Source organism: Pleurodeles waltl, chromosome 3_1, assembly GCF_031143425.1.
Source record: "Pleurodeles waltl isolate 20211129_DDA chromosome 3_1, aPleWal1.hap1.20221129, whole genome shotgun sequence".
NCBI classification, from domain to species: Eukaryota; Metazoa; Chordata; class Amphibia; order Caudata; family Salamandridae; genus Pleurodeles; species Pleurodeles waltl.
Window position 1 is genome coordinate 1,307,586,046 of NC_090440.1, and position 17,864 is coordinate 1,307,603,909.

The 17,864-nt window shown below is 45.2% G+C and overlaps 1 long non-coding RNA gene across 1 annotated transcript in view; it reads right to left on the bottom strand.

Moving 5' to 3' along the window:
• Nucleotides 1-3,674: 3,674 nt before the first annotated feature.
• LOC138285111 (uncharacterized) overlaps nt 3,675-17,864 on the bottom strand; it is a 75,607-nt gene continuing 61,417 nt past the window's right edge. The window contains exons 2-3 of the long non-coding RNA XR_011201522.1: nt 6,204-6,263; nt 3,675-4,220 (exon numbers count right to left, since the gene is read on the bottom strand). This is a non-coding gene — a long non-coding RNA (uncharacterized lncRNA). The remainder of the gene's footprint in view (nt 4,221-6,203; nt 6,264-17,864) is intronic.

The window sequence follows — 17,864 nt, forward strand, 5'->3', positions numbered from 1 at the left end:
TCATACTTTAATTATAGGGTAGAGGGGCGCATGGCCCCTCTACCCACACCTTATAGGGATTCCAGGGACCCCATACCTCCGGGTCAAATACATTTTACATAAGGGGAGTGTGGCTCCCCTCCCCAAGCTCAACCAGGCCCAAGGACTGAAGTCCCTTTGGCCATATTTTAATTATATGGGAGGAGGGCATGTAGCCCCCCTTCTTAGAACCTTAAGAGGGCCCATGGTCTAAATATTTTGGGGCATATTTATGAAAAATGACGCAAAGATTGCGCTAGCGCAGTTGTGGTTATTTTTATTTACGCAAGCTAGCGTCATTCCTTAGCGCCATACTTGCGCCATATTTATGAAATGACATAGGACGGCGTTAAGGAATGGAGAGCGTAAAAAAGGCTCTAACAGCTGCCCAATGACATAAGGAAAAATTATGTTAATGCTGCAAAAATAGTGCTACACTGTTTTGTGGCATGTAAACATGTTGCAGAAGGGTTAGCGCCATTTAAACCTGCATTAGCGTCAAAATACAATGCAGGAAAGAGTGCAATTGCAAGAGAAGATGGAATCAACAGGCCAGGAGGAACCCGAGGGAAACCCCAAACACCCAATTCCCAGCCAGGGGGGTTCAGAAAAATCACAGGAGAAGGAGAAGAGAAAGCGCAAGTGTCACTTTAGCCAGGAGGAGCATGACATCCTGGTCACAGAGGTGAAGGAGCACCAACATCAGCTACTCGTCACCTCCAAATTGCCATTTGGTAGGAGAGATGCAATATGGCAGCAAATAGTGGCCAAAATAAACAGTGTCGCTGAGGTGAAGAGAACTGCCACTGAGTGCAAGAAGCTCTGGCACGATTGCAAGCGCAGGACTAAGGAGAAACTTGCCAGGAACCATAAGGCAGCACTGCAGACTGGAAGTGGAAGTCCTGCACCACAGGAGGACTTGGATGAGCTGGAGGAGATAGTTGCAGCGATCATCCAGGAGGAGCTGGTCACTGGAATCTCAGGACAGTGCAGACTGCCCGGAATCACCCGAAATTCAGGGTAAGTTGCGGGGGGATAGCTGGAACTCCACTAATGGCAGAAGGGGAAGGCACATAGGACATACACAATGCATGCTAAAGGGTTGCATCCGGACATATAGGCCCTGAATCAAGATGCGCCATCCTCACCCAAGCCACACGTGAACTGAGGCTTTGGTTGTGCTATGCACTCCAACATATGCAGAACATCAACATAGGCCATTCACTATAGCTATACTCCACCATGTAAATATGCACCACATTGCCTGGTAGGCACGTGCAAATAGTGTGGCTGATGCTGTGCCATTACATCACCAATTGCATAAAGTCGAAGCCCCTGTACCAACACTACGTAGACGTTAGAGACTAGGACTGAAATTAATACCACCCCAGGGGTGGGGTCAGGGTGGTTTTTCAGGCCAAAATGCATCCCTACCTCAATGTTGAATTGCCTTTAGTCATGTGTGCTGCAGCTTGCAGCACACATTGAAATGCTAATTCTGCAAAAATTGCCTGTACATGTGCAGGAAGGGACACCTCCTGCACATGAACAAATCATCACTTCAAGGCAGCCACCCTGTCATCATGCTGCAACAATGCCTGTGTTGATGCAGGGAGCACTAATCTGTGCAGGCGCAGTGGGAATTGCAGGGCTGTACTGTATAAATGTAAATATGGCACATCACTGCGTATCGAAACTGCTGCAGTGTACTGCAACACATCTTGCAGCTGCCCTGAACCAAGACAAATGAGAAAAAATCTGTCCTAAAGCTTGCAACCTGTGGAGCACAACCCATACAGGCTGAATCCACAACAACTCTGACACAACCATATGCATCATATGGGAATGGCCACAAATAAAATGCATACAATACATTGTGCACATATGTGAACATCATGTGTGCAGCTGAACAAATGGGTGCAATCTTAGCATTTGACAAGTTAGAAGGCTAGATCAAACAGAAAATGATAGTGCGTGCTGCTGTGCAGAATTAGGCAGCATCACTCACTGTCATTTTAAAAATGCAGGGATGCACCATATACATTAGAATACACTGCACTCGTGTATACTTCGCTGTGCAAGTGGTAATCAGATGTTGTGCGCCAATGCAGCCACCCTTGCACCATAGTGCAAAGATGGCTGTGTTGAGGTGGAGAATGGTTATGTGCAGGAAGAAACACCATCCTCCACAACAACTACCTGAAAGTGTGATTTGCTCCTACTCCGTGTGCAGCATATTGCAGCACACATAGTAAAATCAAGAAATGCAGTACAAATGTAAGCATTACTCCTAGATGTTGTCATGCTAAACCCACCCTGGGCTGGTGTCAGATATTAGCCCAGCGTCCGGAATACAAATAGTGAAAAATCTGAGGCAGTGTCAAAACACAATGGGTGTTGCCGTGGTACACCCATGGTAAGACCCATTGCACACACCTTCCATGCAAAGTGTTGGGTGTGAATGGGCGATTTATTCAAGGTGACATCAAGGCACATCAAGTGGCTTCATGCCACCTAATACATACATGGCAGGGCATTGTGCCACCTGAGCCTCACCAAAAGATACACTCAGATAGCATTTGGGTCACCTACAATGGCCCCAAAATGCCTAGGGGCATATTCATGAGCCCCAAGTCCACTGGAGCATCACGTTTTGTGAAGCTCCGGTGGCCCAACTTCCTGTGCCATATTTACAAGGTGGGGTTAGGCAACTTTTTGTGCATTCACGCCACCCTGTAAATACGGCCCCTTCACACCCATCACTTTGTGTGGAAGGGACATGCAATGGGTATTGCTGTGGGTGTGCCACAGCACCACCCATTGCATTTTGACGCTGTCTCAGATTTACAAGCATCAGTAAACCTGAGGCAGAGCAAAAATCTAAGGCCATCCCAGGGGGGTGTTAGCAAGGCACAACAAGGAAGTATAAATGTATTCCTTCTTGTTATGTTTGTTTCTATGTGTGCTGCATTGTGCAGCACACACAGAGGAGTCAAACTGCCATGAGTGATTCTGTATGTGCAAGAACGGACACCTTCCCACACATAAACAATCAAACCTTTCAATGCAGACATTCTTGCACAATGGTGCAAAGATGCCTGCATTGGCGCTTGGCAGCTCTATTTAGTGCTAGCATAGGGGACAACACAGGGGTGCGCTGTATGCAAATGAATACGGTGTATACCTGCGTTGTGAAATTGACACAGCGGGGTGCTGCCACTCTTAGTGTAGCTTTGCGCTCCGCCATATTCTATTACTAGTGAGCTTGACTCATGTGTGATGCACAATGCTACATATAAGTACAAAACTAATTAGGCTAAGATGAACAGGATTTATTTTCAAACCATTAAGCAAAAGAAAACCTAAAACCTACCCTATTCTAAACTAACCTACACTAACTATCCCTAATTTACAACTACACCTATCTACCCTATTCTAAACTTATCTTACACATGTAACATCACACTCTAAACATTGCCCCCTCAAGAGGTGAGATACAAGTAGGACAACATAAACTATGACTACACATGTACTAACCTAACCAAAGGCCTAAACAAATATATATATATATATATATATATATATATATATATATATATATAATTGTTTTTTAATACACAAATACCCCAAAAAGACACCCCACCCAATCCCACAACAATACAATAATGTAGAAAAACCCATCCCCCACTATACTTAACCAATCCTATTACTACCCTACACTTACCTAAGACTACACATCCAAAACCCCATATAAACTATAGAAAACAGTAAAAAGGAGGAACTGGGAGGTTGTATGATACACAAATTATTCACTTTCTACTTTTCTTTAACTTCTTCTTTATGTATTGCAACAACTTGCGGTCCTCTGCTCCATCCTCCTCCAATTTTGTCAGTCTGACCAAAATCTGCTCAATGTCCCTTCGCTTTCCTGCTCAAAGTGGCTTGGGACTACTGCTGCAGGTGGCTGTACTGATATATACTGGTGGCTATATGGTCACTGGTGCAGCTGACATTGAGAACCTTGTTCTAGCTATGGCCCCCTGCATCCCCAATGACTTGTCTCCAATGTCCTTGTGTGGCTGTATTGGAGGTCCACCATTCCCCTGATGCTTTTTCTCTTCTGAACCTCCTACCACTTATGTGGTGGTATCATTGAGCCCTCTTATGGAATATTCGCCTCTGTTCTTTGGTCGTGTTGGCAGCTGAAATATGAGGAGAATCAAGCATCAGTATCAGCATTGGGTGGAGGTTGTACAGACATATAGGGCCTCATTACGACCCTGGCGGCCGGCGGTAAGCTGGCGGGAACACCGCCAACAGGCTGGTGGTGTACCACCAGCTATTATGAACGTGCCGCAATAGCCACGGCCATACTGCCGGCCCCTCCACTATACCACCATGCTTTCGCCTGGCGGTCATAATCCCCAGGGCAGTGGTGCAAGCACCGCTGCCCTTGGGATTATGAGTTCCGACCGCCAGCCTGGCCATGGCGGTAAACACTGCCATGGAAAGGCTGGCGGTAAGGAGGACTTGGGGTGCCCCTGTGGGCCCCTGCACTGCCCATCGACTTGGCATGGGCAGTGCATGGGCTCCTAGGCATAGCCCCGTCGCGCATTTCCCTGCCCGAATTTTGGGCAGTGAAATGCGCGACGAGTACTCCTGCACCCGTTGCACATCAGCATTGCCGCTGGCTCTATTACGAGCCAGCAGCAATGTTGATGTGACTTTTCTGATGGGCCAGCGGAAGAGTCATAATAGGGAGCCAGAAATACCACTGGCACTGGCGGTATTCTGGCTCCCACAGGCTCGGCGGTCTTTTTAAAAGACCACCGAGGTTGTAATGAGGGCCATAATGCACACTGCAACTGCAGACAACACATACAGTTTAACACACATTCCTCAAAAATGACTTACCCCTCATCTACGATTATTTCCTGGCATCCATCAACAGTATGTATGTGTCACTGGGATGACAGAAATCGATTTAGAAACAACAGGGCCCAGAGCTGAGTGGACAAAACTGTCCATGATCAACATTTGTGTCTTCTAACTTGTGAGAATCACGTGCTCCAACAAGTCTGGATTTTCTGTGTCCCTGTGCATATGGGGGGCTGTACATGCAATCCATCACCTCAACACACCCGGTGAAACATCAAGGCTTGCCCAGTCATCATGGAGGCAAGGTGTTTCTATTCTAAGGTTTTGGTAAATCAACATTAATGTGTCCTGTTCTAAGACCTGGCCTGGGCATATGGGGGGCTGTACATGCAATCCATCACCTCAACACACCCGGTGAAACATCAAGGCTTGCCCAGAGTTGTCAACACAGTACAGAACTGAAGCCCCCTACCCTGTGCTATGTAGTGCTACATCTGTTAAACGGCACACACATGGTGGCTGTATGGGTGCCCTCACGCCCATGGTTAGTTTGGCACTACAGTGGGTGCTGCAACAGTATCCAGAAACATTGTAAATCATTTGCACATGCTTGTCAGACATTATCAAAGTACCAAGTATGCACACACCATTCACATCATATGCATATGTGATGTGACCTACATCACTCACAAATATCATGGTGGCAGGACTATGCTGTGAAAACTGCTTGAGATCTGGAGTGGGAAGAATCATAGACTTTTCACACAACCATCTGGTGGTTAGTTGCCTACTAATTGTGTACATTACTGATTGTTGTTGAGCACAATATGGCTCCTTGCAGTACTACAGACTCATTATATATGGAGGGTACTGAGGCACCTGTGGTGTATGTGTTTCCTACATAAGCCCCCTGGAGAACGCTGCAGAAATCACCCATGTCTTTTCAGTAAGTGTAAGCTATGTGTGGCACACTGTGCTGACAATGGTGCTGTGACAAAGTGGTTATAAACAGGCATGCAATGTACATAAACAGCTTCCCTGAGACCTATGTGGTGGAAACCAATGAATGACTGGCCAGCAATAACAATTCCCATTTCACACAATTCCATGCCAGCACATGTTGCCCCTTGAACTACATGCAAGCCGTTCTCATTGCACAACATTCCAACATACATGATGTCACCATCCATTATCCAATGATATCAAATCATTGGTTAGGCAAAACACTCTTTCATAGCATTCCACACTTCAGACTGACTCACACCAAACCCTGGATTAGCACCCATGATGCATTAGATGACACTTACTGGAGGCATCAGGGTCTTCAGATCATGAAACCTCTCCTATGATGTAGGGTGCAAGTCCACCTGCAAGACATGAATGGAAAACGTTTCTTAGTGTAATTTGTACATATCTGTTTTTGGATGACCTTGTATACTGTTAACTTGTTAGGCTGAGTGAGCAAGTCATCCTATGGTAGAGCAGAGCCACTGACAAACATCTATGATCAGTCAACCACACATAGACTCGGATAATGTAGACCCACACACCTACAAACTATCACTGTCCCTGACACTCCTGTGGTGCTTCCCACTGCACCATTAATACATGGCTTTGTCATGCAGGTGTCTGGTAGCTCTACACCTCCATGACCATATGGGACTGCTTGACACTTTATATATTGCATCTGAAGAGCATGCAATGGTTGTTGCAGTGGCTCTCCCATTGTGACACCCAAAGCATTTAAGCCTGCCTCAGATGTTGTAGACATCTACCTCATTCTCACAGCAAACTAACAAACTACTGCCCAGGGGTTGTGTGGGTATTCCAAGGTGTTGAGGAATGACGTGATACATCCTTCAGTGAAGTAGATAATATGTGTGTGCCATTGCAAGGCACACACATGCGCAATAACGCTATGGGAGTATACTCATGTGAAGATAGTTATATCTACCTGCACATTGACTGATTAAAATCATGGATGTATTGCCAGTAGTGTGTGGCCAGCCATTATTGGCATGGTATACCATTATTTGTCCACGGAGGGATAAGAAAATGGGCATAGAAAATGCCTCAACACAGAAACACTTGCTCTGTGGTCCAAGGATATATTTGTTGGCGCAGGTTACTGAGTGATGTGCCAGTGAAGGAGCAGATGCAGGGCAGCCCCATACTGTCATTGAGAAGCGGCAGGCCTGTGGAACTGACTTTGCACATGTGGGTAGTAATAGACATAGTATAGGGTGTATGTGGTGCACAAGGAACTGGAACAGGGAAGTGCTAGTAGTCTGGACCAAGTGCATGGTCAAGCTGTCTTACATGGCCTTGTTCAATGACACAAAGCGGCAACTAAAACAACAGGGGTGCAGCACCAATTGTATCAATACAGTCCTTGTGGCCCTCAGTGCACCCCTTACCCCCGCAATCTGTGCACCTAATGAGAATTAAGACACAGAATGATGCAGGTACGGTCTAACTGCATCTATTTGTGTCTAGGTAAATGATGTACTCAGCAGGAGTTGCAACAGATCCCCACGACGTCTGCTGAGTACACTGTGGGCCTATCTCAAACATTGTTATGCCCCCATATCACACCTGCTCTCAGCAGTCGTTCAGAGTGCTAGAAAAATGGCCCTAAGGGATTTTTCATCTTACTCTGTGGCTTATAAATATGCCACCCAAACAGGTATGGGGCCCTCTTCCATAGATGATGCATGGCGCAGGACTCATTTGGTGCTGCTCATTACCGAGTTGCCCTATGCATGCATCACAACACTTTGCATTGGTTGTGCAGGGAAAATAGTACATTTGCCCAGCATCAACTTCGTTACTGTACATCTGACTTGCAGGTCTACTGTGGTACTGGGACTCTGCATATAGGTAGTATATGACATGTCCACATCTACAAGCATTACATGCAGCACTCAACCATACCTGCAACTGTCATGAACATGCAAAAGTACGGAAATGTGAGTCTTACCAACTGCTCCACCAAACTCAATACCCAGATGATCCAGCAGATCCTGCTCCTTTGTAATCAGATCTGCCAATCAATGTTTAAGTTTATGGTTATTTCTTCCACTGCCAAAGATCCTTGTAAAGTGGTGGAGCACCTTGCCCCACCACAGCCGCTGTGCCTCTGTGGGGTAGCCAAGGATTACACAGCCACCCAGTGGTAGCATCATTGGGACGTAGTGCTGAACAAGCCAGATGAACCCCCCTAGCTCATCGGCAGACTACCACTGCATCATCCCTTTCCCAGACATCCTGCAAGTGCAGTTCACCCAAAACAAAAAAAATAGAAAAAACTAACACCTAACTGAACAATCCCAATAACTGTACTACCTCAGACAAACATCCCACAATACAAAGACAAATACAGTACAATTACACTACAAAAGACAAGTTTAAAGACAAATAAGGCAACACATACAGGACACAGCTCAAAACATGCTACAAACACTCCAAAAAACCTAATCCCCCTGCAGCACCAGCTCCACACACCCTAACACAGTCACAGACAATTAGACTGTGAAGGGAATGTGAACTCACTGTACAACGTTTGCAGGCAGGATGTCCTGTTTCATCACTTCCTGGGCGTGTGCGTCAACTTTCCAGTCATGCGTTGTTTTTTTTGTTACGCATGACAGTCATGAATTGTTTTTCTCACCATCAGTGTGAAAAGGCCTGTGGATGTGCGATAGACACTCAGGGGCTAGGCGTCTTTTAACTTAGGGTATGTGCGGATGCGAGAAAATTTTTGAAGCATGACGGTCATGGATGGATTTTACACCATGGTACATTTAGAGGTGTCAAGAACCCTCAGAGTTGCAATGTTTTGACTCCTGTGAAGGGTAAGCGAAAAACAAAATATCTGCAGATCAAGAAGTATCCACAGTGGAAGAAGCGATGCCCTTATTGGCAGATAGTTTGTCGAGCTTTATTACAGGCATTACACGGAAAGAACAGAAAGAGAAATCCAAGATGGCCACCAGGTTGTTCAGGTACAAGTTACAGTTCTAGTGTTGCGCTTTTGAGATTAAGCTGTTAATACGCAAGCGCAGCTCAGGCGCCGTACGTCAACTGAGTTCTGATTGGATTCTGGAGGTGTTTTATGAGAGCGCTTGGTATGAGGCAAAAGTTTCCAGCGAGTTTCCCTGCGACGCATATATTGAAGGAGCAATTCAAGTAAGCCACGGATAATGCGTTAACGCTAAAGAACTATAAAAGCTCTGGAGTAGTCAGCAGTATTTCCGAGAGTATATCAACGGATTCCATGATTTGGATACAGCAAAAAACCTTTCCAATAAACAGCAGATAATATTGTTAACTGATTAAAGTCGAAGAAAGTTCCAAAGTAGTCAAACGTGTTCCCGAGAGTTACCGACTGGGATTCACAGTTTGGACAAGACAAGCACATTTCTAATAAGCAGCAGCTATATTGTTAACTATTTAAAGACGAAAGGTTCAGAAGTATTCAGAGGTATTTTAAACAACATTCGTGAATGAGCTTGAAAGACACTGTTACCTGTAAATGGTTATAAAAAAGCCAGTCGACAAGAATATAATTTTCATAAGTCATATGACAATATTTAATATATATATATATATATAAAATATATATATATATATATATATATTAAAATATATATATATATATATATATATATCAACAACTTAATACCAAGGAAGTGTAAGCAAAGATGAACTAACTCACATGCCTATGAAGAGACAGTAAAACTCAACAAGAGAAAAATCTAATTGACTATTACTTCAAACCTACAGATAGTCCTCAATGTAACTTTATTTACTATTAACATAAACATATGCCACTTGAAAGAGAGAAGCCAATTCCTCAGAAAATTCAGGTAAAAGGTGCTGAGATATTTGTAGAAGAAATCCTAATTAATTGTAGTAATGTTGAAGGATTAGAAAAGAACAATGTGTCCCTAGTAATTGTGGTTGTAAGTTTTCAGGTGCCGCTTCCAAGATAAATGGAGAAGAGCCTGACAGACTGAGTAAATGAAGAAGCAGACCTCTGAGGCAGTCTCTCTTTGTCCCATTCCCCTTCCCCCTTCCAGGGTGCTAGAAACAGGGAAGTCCATCCGTTGAGGGTAGCCTGGGTTGGAATTGAGGACCTATCTTCTGCTCCTGAGGAAATCGAACCAAGGTACCCTGACAGATTAAAGTGCCTCCCAAGTATTTACTTGGAAGTTAGAATACCTCTTGAGCAGAATGACTGAGGGAACTGATGTAAAGGCTTTAGCGACCATCTTAGAAGGGTTACAGCAACAGTTAAACAACACTATAGAAGAGGCAGTACAGATTAAACAAGGAATAGATGAGTTAGGGGCCATCCCCAAGTCCAGTGACACAACATTTTCAGAGACCCCAAGTACTTCACATACTACAGGTATTTCTACTCAAGTGATTCATGCTTTTTCTCCCATAATTCCCCTTGCACAGCCTTAGCGTTTTGGTGGAGACCCAAATATAGCACAATTTTTTTAACATAATACTCATTATATTTTTTTGTGTAGAGCCATAATTTTTTCTGAAGACCAGTCCAAAGTGGCATTTATATTGTCTTATCTGACTAGTGATTCAGCTGCTTGGTTCATGCCAATTGTTTCCAGAAATGATCCAATTTTATATAATTTTCAAAATTTCAAGGAAGAGTTTCTGCGAATATTTGATCGTCGAACTGCAGCTCAGGCTAAAGATAATGAACTTTTGGAAATAAAGCAAGGAAACAAGGACTTAGGGGGTCATTCTGACCCTGACGGGCGGCGGAGGCCGCCTGCCAGAGTTCCCCCCTCCGAAATACCGCTCCGCGGTCGAAAGACCGCGGAGGGTATTCTAAGTTTTTCCCTGGGCTGGCGGGCGGTCGCCAAAAGACCGCCCGCCAGCCCAGGGAAAAACTCCCTTCCCACGAGGATGCCGGCTCGTAATCGAGCCGGCGGAGTGGGAAGGTGCGACGGGTGCTGTTGCACCCGTCGCGTATTTCACTGTCTGCCAAGCAGACAGTGAAATACTTGTAGGGGCCCTCTTACGGGGGCCCCTGCAGTGCCCATGCCAGTGGCATGGGCACTGCAGGGGCCCCCAGGGGCCCCGCGACCCCCCCTACCGCCATCCGGTTCCCGGCGGGCAGACCGCCGGGAACTGGATGGCGGTAGGGGGGGGTCGGAATCCAAATGGGCGGCGGTACACTGGTGGGAGACCGCCAGTGTTGCCGGTCCGACCGCGGCTTTACCGCCGCGGTCGGAATGCCCTTGGGAGCACCGCCGGCCTGTCGGCGGTGCTCCCGCGGTCCTCCAACCCGGCAGTCATTGACCGCCAGGGTTGGAATGACCCCCTTAGTATCTTATTTAGCTCACTTTAACAAACTCATAGGGGAATCCAACTCGCCAGAATCAAAAAGGGCTGTCATATTTTATTGTGGTCTAAAAGACGAATTGAAGGATGCATTGGCACAAGCCCCAAACAGACCCACAGAAATCCTCAAATTAATTGATTTAGTTTTGCAAATTAACCATCAGTTAACTGAAAGGAGAGCTGAAAAGAGAAGGTATTATCGTCCCGTCTCTCTAAGATTTGATCAAGTATGAAATGACCATATAAGAATAGGAAATGGGGTGACGATGGAGGAACCAGTGCAGATTGGTTCAATACGAGGCCCATAGTCCAAAGAAGAAAAAGAAAAGTGAAGAGCTAACCAACTGTGTTTATATTGTGGAGCATCCAGACATTATGTGAAAGAATGTCCCAAGAAACCAAAGATAGGGCAGTCGGGAAAAGACAAGCTTCATCAGTAGGAGGAGTTGCCCTGCTGAAAACAGAAGCCAAGACAACTCCCACAGAACAGCAAGTGGCAAAGACATTGCAGGTGGCTGCACCGCATTTGGTACCAATCTCTCCTCAGGCCCAATCACTCATGAAACTGAGCCAATTCGTTTACGAGGGTTTGGTGGACATCAGGAACAAATAATTTTTAATTTGATTTGATGCCCCACAATTTCAATTGATTTTAGGCTTACATTGGCTCACCGAGATTAACCCTCGAATTGCTTGGAGTAAGAGAACGATTGAAATGAACTCTCCATAGTGTAAAGAGAATTGTTTTCATGATCAAGTAGAGGTGTCCACAAACTCGCAGGTGGCCTGTTTAACATTGTGGTGAATTCTAGTTTGTTTTAATGGGATGACAGGAGTTAGCTGAGCCTTTGGCTTGCAGACTCGTGCCCCCGTCACCTAGTGACTTTAAACCAACTTAGCTTTCTCTGTCTTAGACCATTTAATATAATTAAATCGTCTAAGAAGGCTGCCTTGTTTATAGTTAGCCCTTTCTGTTTAGAGTTATGTTATCAGTGTCACCGCGCTAAGGTGTCAACTCATGTGACAAAGACAATCAAACTGTAGGTGCTTACATTAGAAATTACCGTCTCAAGCATGCAATGTTATCGATTGTTTTCGAACAGTATACATCAGGGGTCTAAGTAGATCTGTATAAGTACATGTCTTTCAATGCTAACGCAAGATGGTGGGGGTCTTCATAATCATGGCTCTCGCCTTTACAATTCTATTTCTTGCACTGTTCATTATCCTAATCATTGCAGCCCATACAGTATACCATATTGTATTAAATAAAAATTATTGAAACATTGCTGCATCTTCGTTATTGCCTGTGTTTGGCTGAGACATGATATATCTGTGAGAAAGGTGTGATTTCCGTTTAACCACAACACTCCCTGAGATGTTATACTTCGGAGACCATGTGTAACGGCTGCCACAAATCACCTGTAACTGGGTTTTTGGTAAGGTACTGCTAGTGAGCCAGAGGGGTTGGGATTACAGTTGCGACTTGTTGTAGGATAGGCATAGTTGTCTACAAACATAAGTAATGTCATCCTTGAACCAGCAGTCTTGCCCAGGGTAAGAGTCCAAACTACGAAACATCGCATGCTCCTGTTATTTGTGTTCTTGAAACCACAGAAATTCCGAAAGAATACGAGGATCTAACTACTGTCCTTGACAAGAAAGAGGCTGAGTTTTTTGGGATTTGCCAACTTTTTGCAAACAGTCAGTCCCATCACTTGTTTATTAAAAAAAAGGAGTGAAGTTTGAGTGGTCAAAGGAAGCAGATGATGCTTTAAATTTTTTGAAAGATTCCTTCACCACACCCCCAATTCTGCTACGCCCCAATCCAGATGAGCCTTAATATGTGGAAGCCGATGCTTCTGAAGCCGCTTTTGGGGGTATTATTTCTCAGCATCATAAAAATACAGGACATTTGCATCCAGTAGCCTTCTTCTCTCGAAAGTTGACCCTGCCTGAAGTAAATTATTCCATCACCGATAAGAAGCTTTTGGCAGGCAAGAAAACCTTTCCGGAACGGAGACTGTCAGAGTCACCAGATCCTCGGGGTCTGTGCACGTTCCCAACACGTCCACCACTGAACAGCTCCAAGACTCTGATAGATAAATCACAGAGACTGAGAGAGTTCAAGAGGGGAAGAGGGGATTAGGAAGGGAACAGCTGGGAAGGAGACCTGTAGTAAGAAAAAGGTTAGAACACACAATATGAAAATTATATTTCCTGAAATCAATACTAAACTATGATTCTAAGCCTAGTCACTCTGAAAACATGAACAATCTAAGAGTTAAGTTTAAAATGATTAAGTTTCAAGATGGCCGGATACCTGTAGGGGAATCAAGATGAATTAAATGAAAACTTTCTTATTCAAGTACTTTCCTTTACATGCGAATCAGAAAAACATTCTGACTAAATTTTAAACCAGTCATATAAATCCTGTTTTGAAAATGTATACTAGGACCATACAATATTGCTTCTAGAAACTCTGGCCTTCTGTGTACTCTTAAAATGTTTCAACACAAATTGCGCATATTGCATATATATATATAGATATATATATATATATATATATATATATCTATATATATATAGTAAAACACCATAAAAGGATTGTGCACCATGAATAACACAATATGGATTCAGGAAACAAATCACATAACTTGTCAACTCGAATATTACATAATAAATATCTTAGAATAGTGGCATACAATAAACAACATGAAATAAACTCGAGGAGAGAATCGTGCGTCTTGCCGATTCGAGTGTCACCATGTAAAATACCAAGAAATGGTAACACGCAATGAATATCAAGGTCAAATCATCATTAATCGAATCGCCCGTCTTGCCGATTCGTAAAACACGATGTAAATGTCAAGAAATAACAGCTCACAATAAATAACAAGATCAAAGTACAATGAAACGAATCGCGCTTCTTTTGCCGATTCATAAGCCACCAGGTAAATGTCAAGAAATGGTAGCGCGCAATGAACAACAAAGTTAAATCCTCATGAAACGAGTTGCACGTCTTGTCAATTCGTAAAATGTCAAGAAATAGTAGCATACAATGGACAACAATGTTTAAACACCATAAAACGAATTGCGCGTCTTGCCGATTCTTAAGCCACCATGCCAATGTCAAGAAATGGTAGCACGCAATGAATAACAAAGTCAAACCTTTATGAAACCAATCGCGCGTCTTGCCTATTTGTAAACTACCATATAAATGTCAAGAAATGGTAGCGCGCAAGTAATCTGTTACTCATTTAAGAATTAAACCAAGAATATGAAAATTCTCAATAACGGTGTCGGGGCAGTCCAACCACCGTCTTACCACCAGGAACAATGATCACCAATGAAGGATGAAGGGCAGAAGACTGGAAAATCCAAATAGGACGCTGGAAAAGGAGCTCAGAAGAAGATGCTGCTCTGCACCGGGACCTCTGAATAGTGAGCACTGGGAGTTGGGCTGGCTCTCTTTTATAGAGTCTTGGCCCAGCCCAGAACCACGCCAGGCATGTTGCAGGGAAAGTCTCTTGAAGGCCCTGGAAAGAGGCCACACCCTAACACACTCTGAAAACCTGCAGCAATACATTGGAAAGGAACAGTATTTGTAAGCATATTAAAAATAAGTTTTCAGGATTGAACTCTGCAATGCAAAAGGTTTAACCACAACATATCAGCACAATACATAAATTAGTTTGTTTTGAGAGTGCTGGGTTTTTGCATTTTTGTCACCAATAGAGCGCGTACTGCTCTGGTGTTGACAGAGACATTACATATTGGGGGCTCGGCATAAGGTAACTGTCTACACTGACCATCAGAACTTGCAATTTTTAAAATCAGCCCGCACTCTAACAGCAAGACAATTGTGCTGGTCCCTTTATTTTGCAGACTTTGATTTTGTCATTAACTTTCTACCTGGAACAGCCAATGGCAAGGCAAATGCACTGTCTCGGATAGATGTTAATCTATCTAAGGAGATTCCAGAAAAAAAGTTTGATAATTCCCAAGGATAAGTTTGTATCAACCATCCATTATGCAGACTTGACCATTGGGATTCCAGAAGCCTTAACACAAGAAGACATTTTGTGGTGGTCCAATGAAGCACCAGAAAGGGTGATCAAGGATGGACTACCTTATCATGAATGCACATTGTATGTACCAACCTTAGATCTACAAGAAAAAGTCTTTCGAACTTGTCATGATGATAAACTAGCTGGACACAAAGGGGTTAAAAAAACTCAAGAATTGATACAGAGAAATGTTTGGTGACCACAAATGAAAACTCAGATAAGACAATATGGCCCTCATGACAACCCGGCCGCCAAGATACCGTGAGCTCGGCGGTAATCCACCACTGGTATTATGACCCACACATAGAAATCCGCCAATATACAGACACCCACACAAGTCCGCCAGACCAAAGGTCAGTGATAAACTGGCGATAGCAAAGCCACACCGTTACGCCAACAGGAATACCCCCACAGTATCATGACCCATGAATCACTGTGGCAGTCTTTCAACCGCAGTAAACCATTGGCGGTACATGTCTCTGCGCTCAAAATACACATACACTTACAAAACTACACCACATTGGACAATTCAAAATACACACACCTGACACATATACACACACCCACACACCCAAACCACTATAAAACACATACCCACACTACCTACGACCCCTTCCAGTGAAAAAAAGCGACCAAGCACAGAGAGACAAGCAAGAAGCACCCATTCAATCAGAGGCTCAGAACACCTTCACCCATACACCATTCACGCACATCATAGCATACACCACAACACATCACCCCACATATCCTCACACATATCAGTCACACCACATCCATGGCACGCCAAAGACACCCCAGGTTTTCTGAGGAGGAGCTAAGGGTAATGGTGGAGGAAATCATCAGGGTAGAGCCACAGCTTTTCGGATCACAGGTGCAGCAGACGTCCATTGCAAGGAAGATGGAGCTATGGCGGAGGATCGTGGATAGGGTCAACGCCGTGGGACAGCACCCAAGAACCAGGGATGACATCAGGAGGCGGTGGAACGAACTATGGTGGAAGTTGCGTTCCGTGGTATCAAGACACCAGATAGCTGTACAGAGGACTGGCGGTGGACCCCCACCTCCTCCCCCACAACTAACAACATGGGAGGAGCAAGTCTTGGTGATCATGCATCCTGAGGGCCTCGCAGGAGTAGCAGGAGCACTGGACTCTGGTAAGTTAATTCTTTACTACTATCACCTCCCCCACCCTACCTGCATGCCATCACAAACTCCTACCCCTACCCTCACCCCCAGCACTCCACCAACTCACATATACCCCACTATCACAACCCACCCATCCCAATACCAAGGCTTGCATGCAACACCAATGCATGGACACCAATCATAGATCTGCATGGACACCCAACACCACAGCCTGTCCAGTAGAGAGACTCACCCAGCCCACAAAATCACCACTCACACAAGAGCAAGCCGACAAGGAAATCACAATCAGAGATGAAAACACACCCATTCACAGTATGGCCCACGCAGATACATTAACAATGCATTTGCATCCCAACAGGACCCGTATTCAACATCACGGGAGAGGAGGTGCTAGCTACATCAAGTCCTCCCCATGAAGAGGCCCACAGTGACGACAGCAGCTCTGCACGCCTTGATCAGGATGACCAACCTGACCCATCAGGGGCCTCTGGACAGTCGGTTCCCCTGCCACAGTCCCAACCCACCACAGAGTCTCCCCCCTCAGGAAATACCACCACAGCACCCACCCAGTGGGTCCATGCCACTGGCCCCCGGACATGTCAATCAACAGTGTGTCCACCACTACAGGGCCCCAGGCAACCCCACAAACCAAGGACGATCAGGGACCTGGGGTCAGTGGCAGTGGGCACGCGGTTCAGGTGACAGAGACACAGGACAACAGGGAAGCTTGGAGGACAGGCCCAGGGAACCCACTCTCCACGAGGCACTCTCCAACACCCTGGGAGCATACCACCATTCCCAGCAGACCATGGGCCAGATACTGGCCAAGTTGCAGGACACCCAGCAGCTGCAGGAGGGACAGTACCTGGGGATCAGGGATGACCTAACAAAAATATGCACCATCCTGGTCACCATTGCAGGGATGCTGGCTGACATGGGCAAGACCATGAGGGAGGCAGTGGCACAACAAAGGGCGCCTGACACTAGCCAAATCGAAGAACAGCCTTCCACCTCCGCCAGCGCTAGTGGACGGGAGGGCCCGCCAAAGGACCAACAGGCCACCAGCACCCTACCCCCTGCAAAAGGTGAACCACCCCGCAAACAGTCCCTGCGATCCAGGCAGAAGTCAGAGATCATTACCAAGACCCCCGCCAGGAAATAGGACTCTCCTGATAGTCACCCTTCTGACCCACACTGTCATCCTGTCCACCTTGAACTGCCATTGCTCCTCTTCCTATGCCCCCTTGGACAATGCACCTGTGATACCAAGAGACTGGACTCTACCATGGACTTTCCTCCACCATCAACCCAGCCCCTTGCACATACCCCTGTACTTATTAGCACCTAAATAAACACCCTTGAAACAAATACCAATCT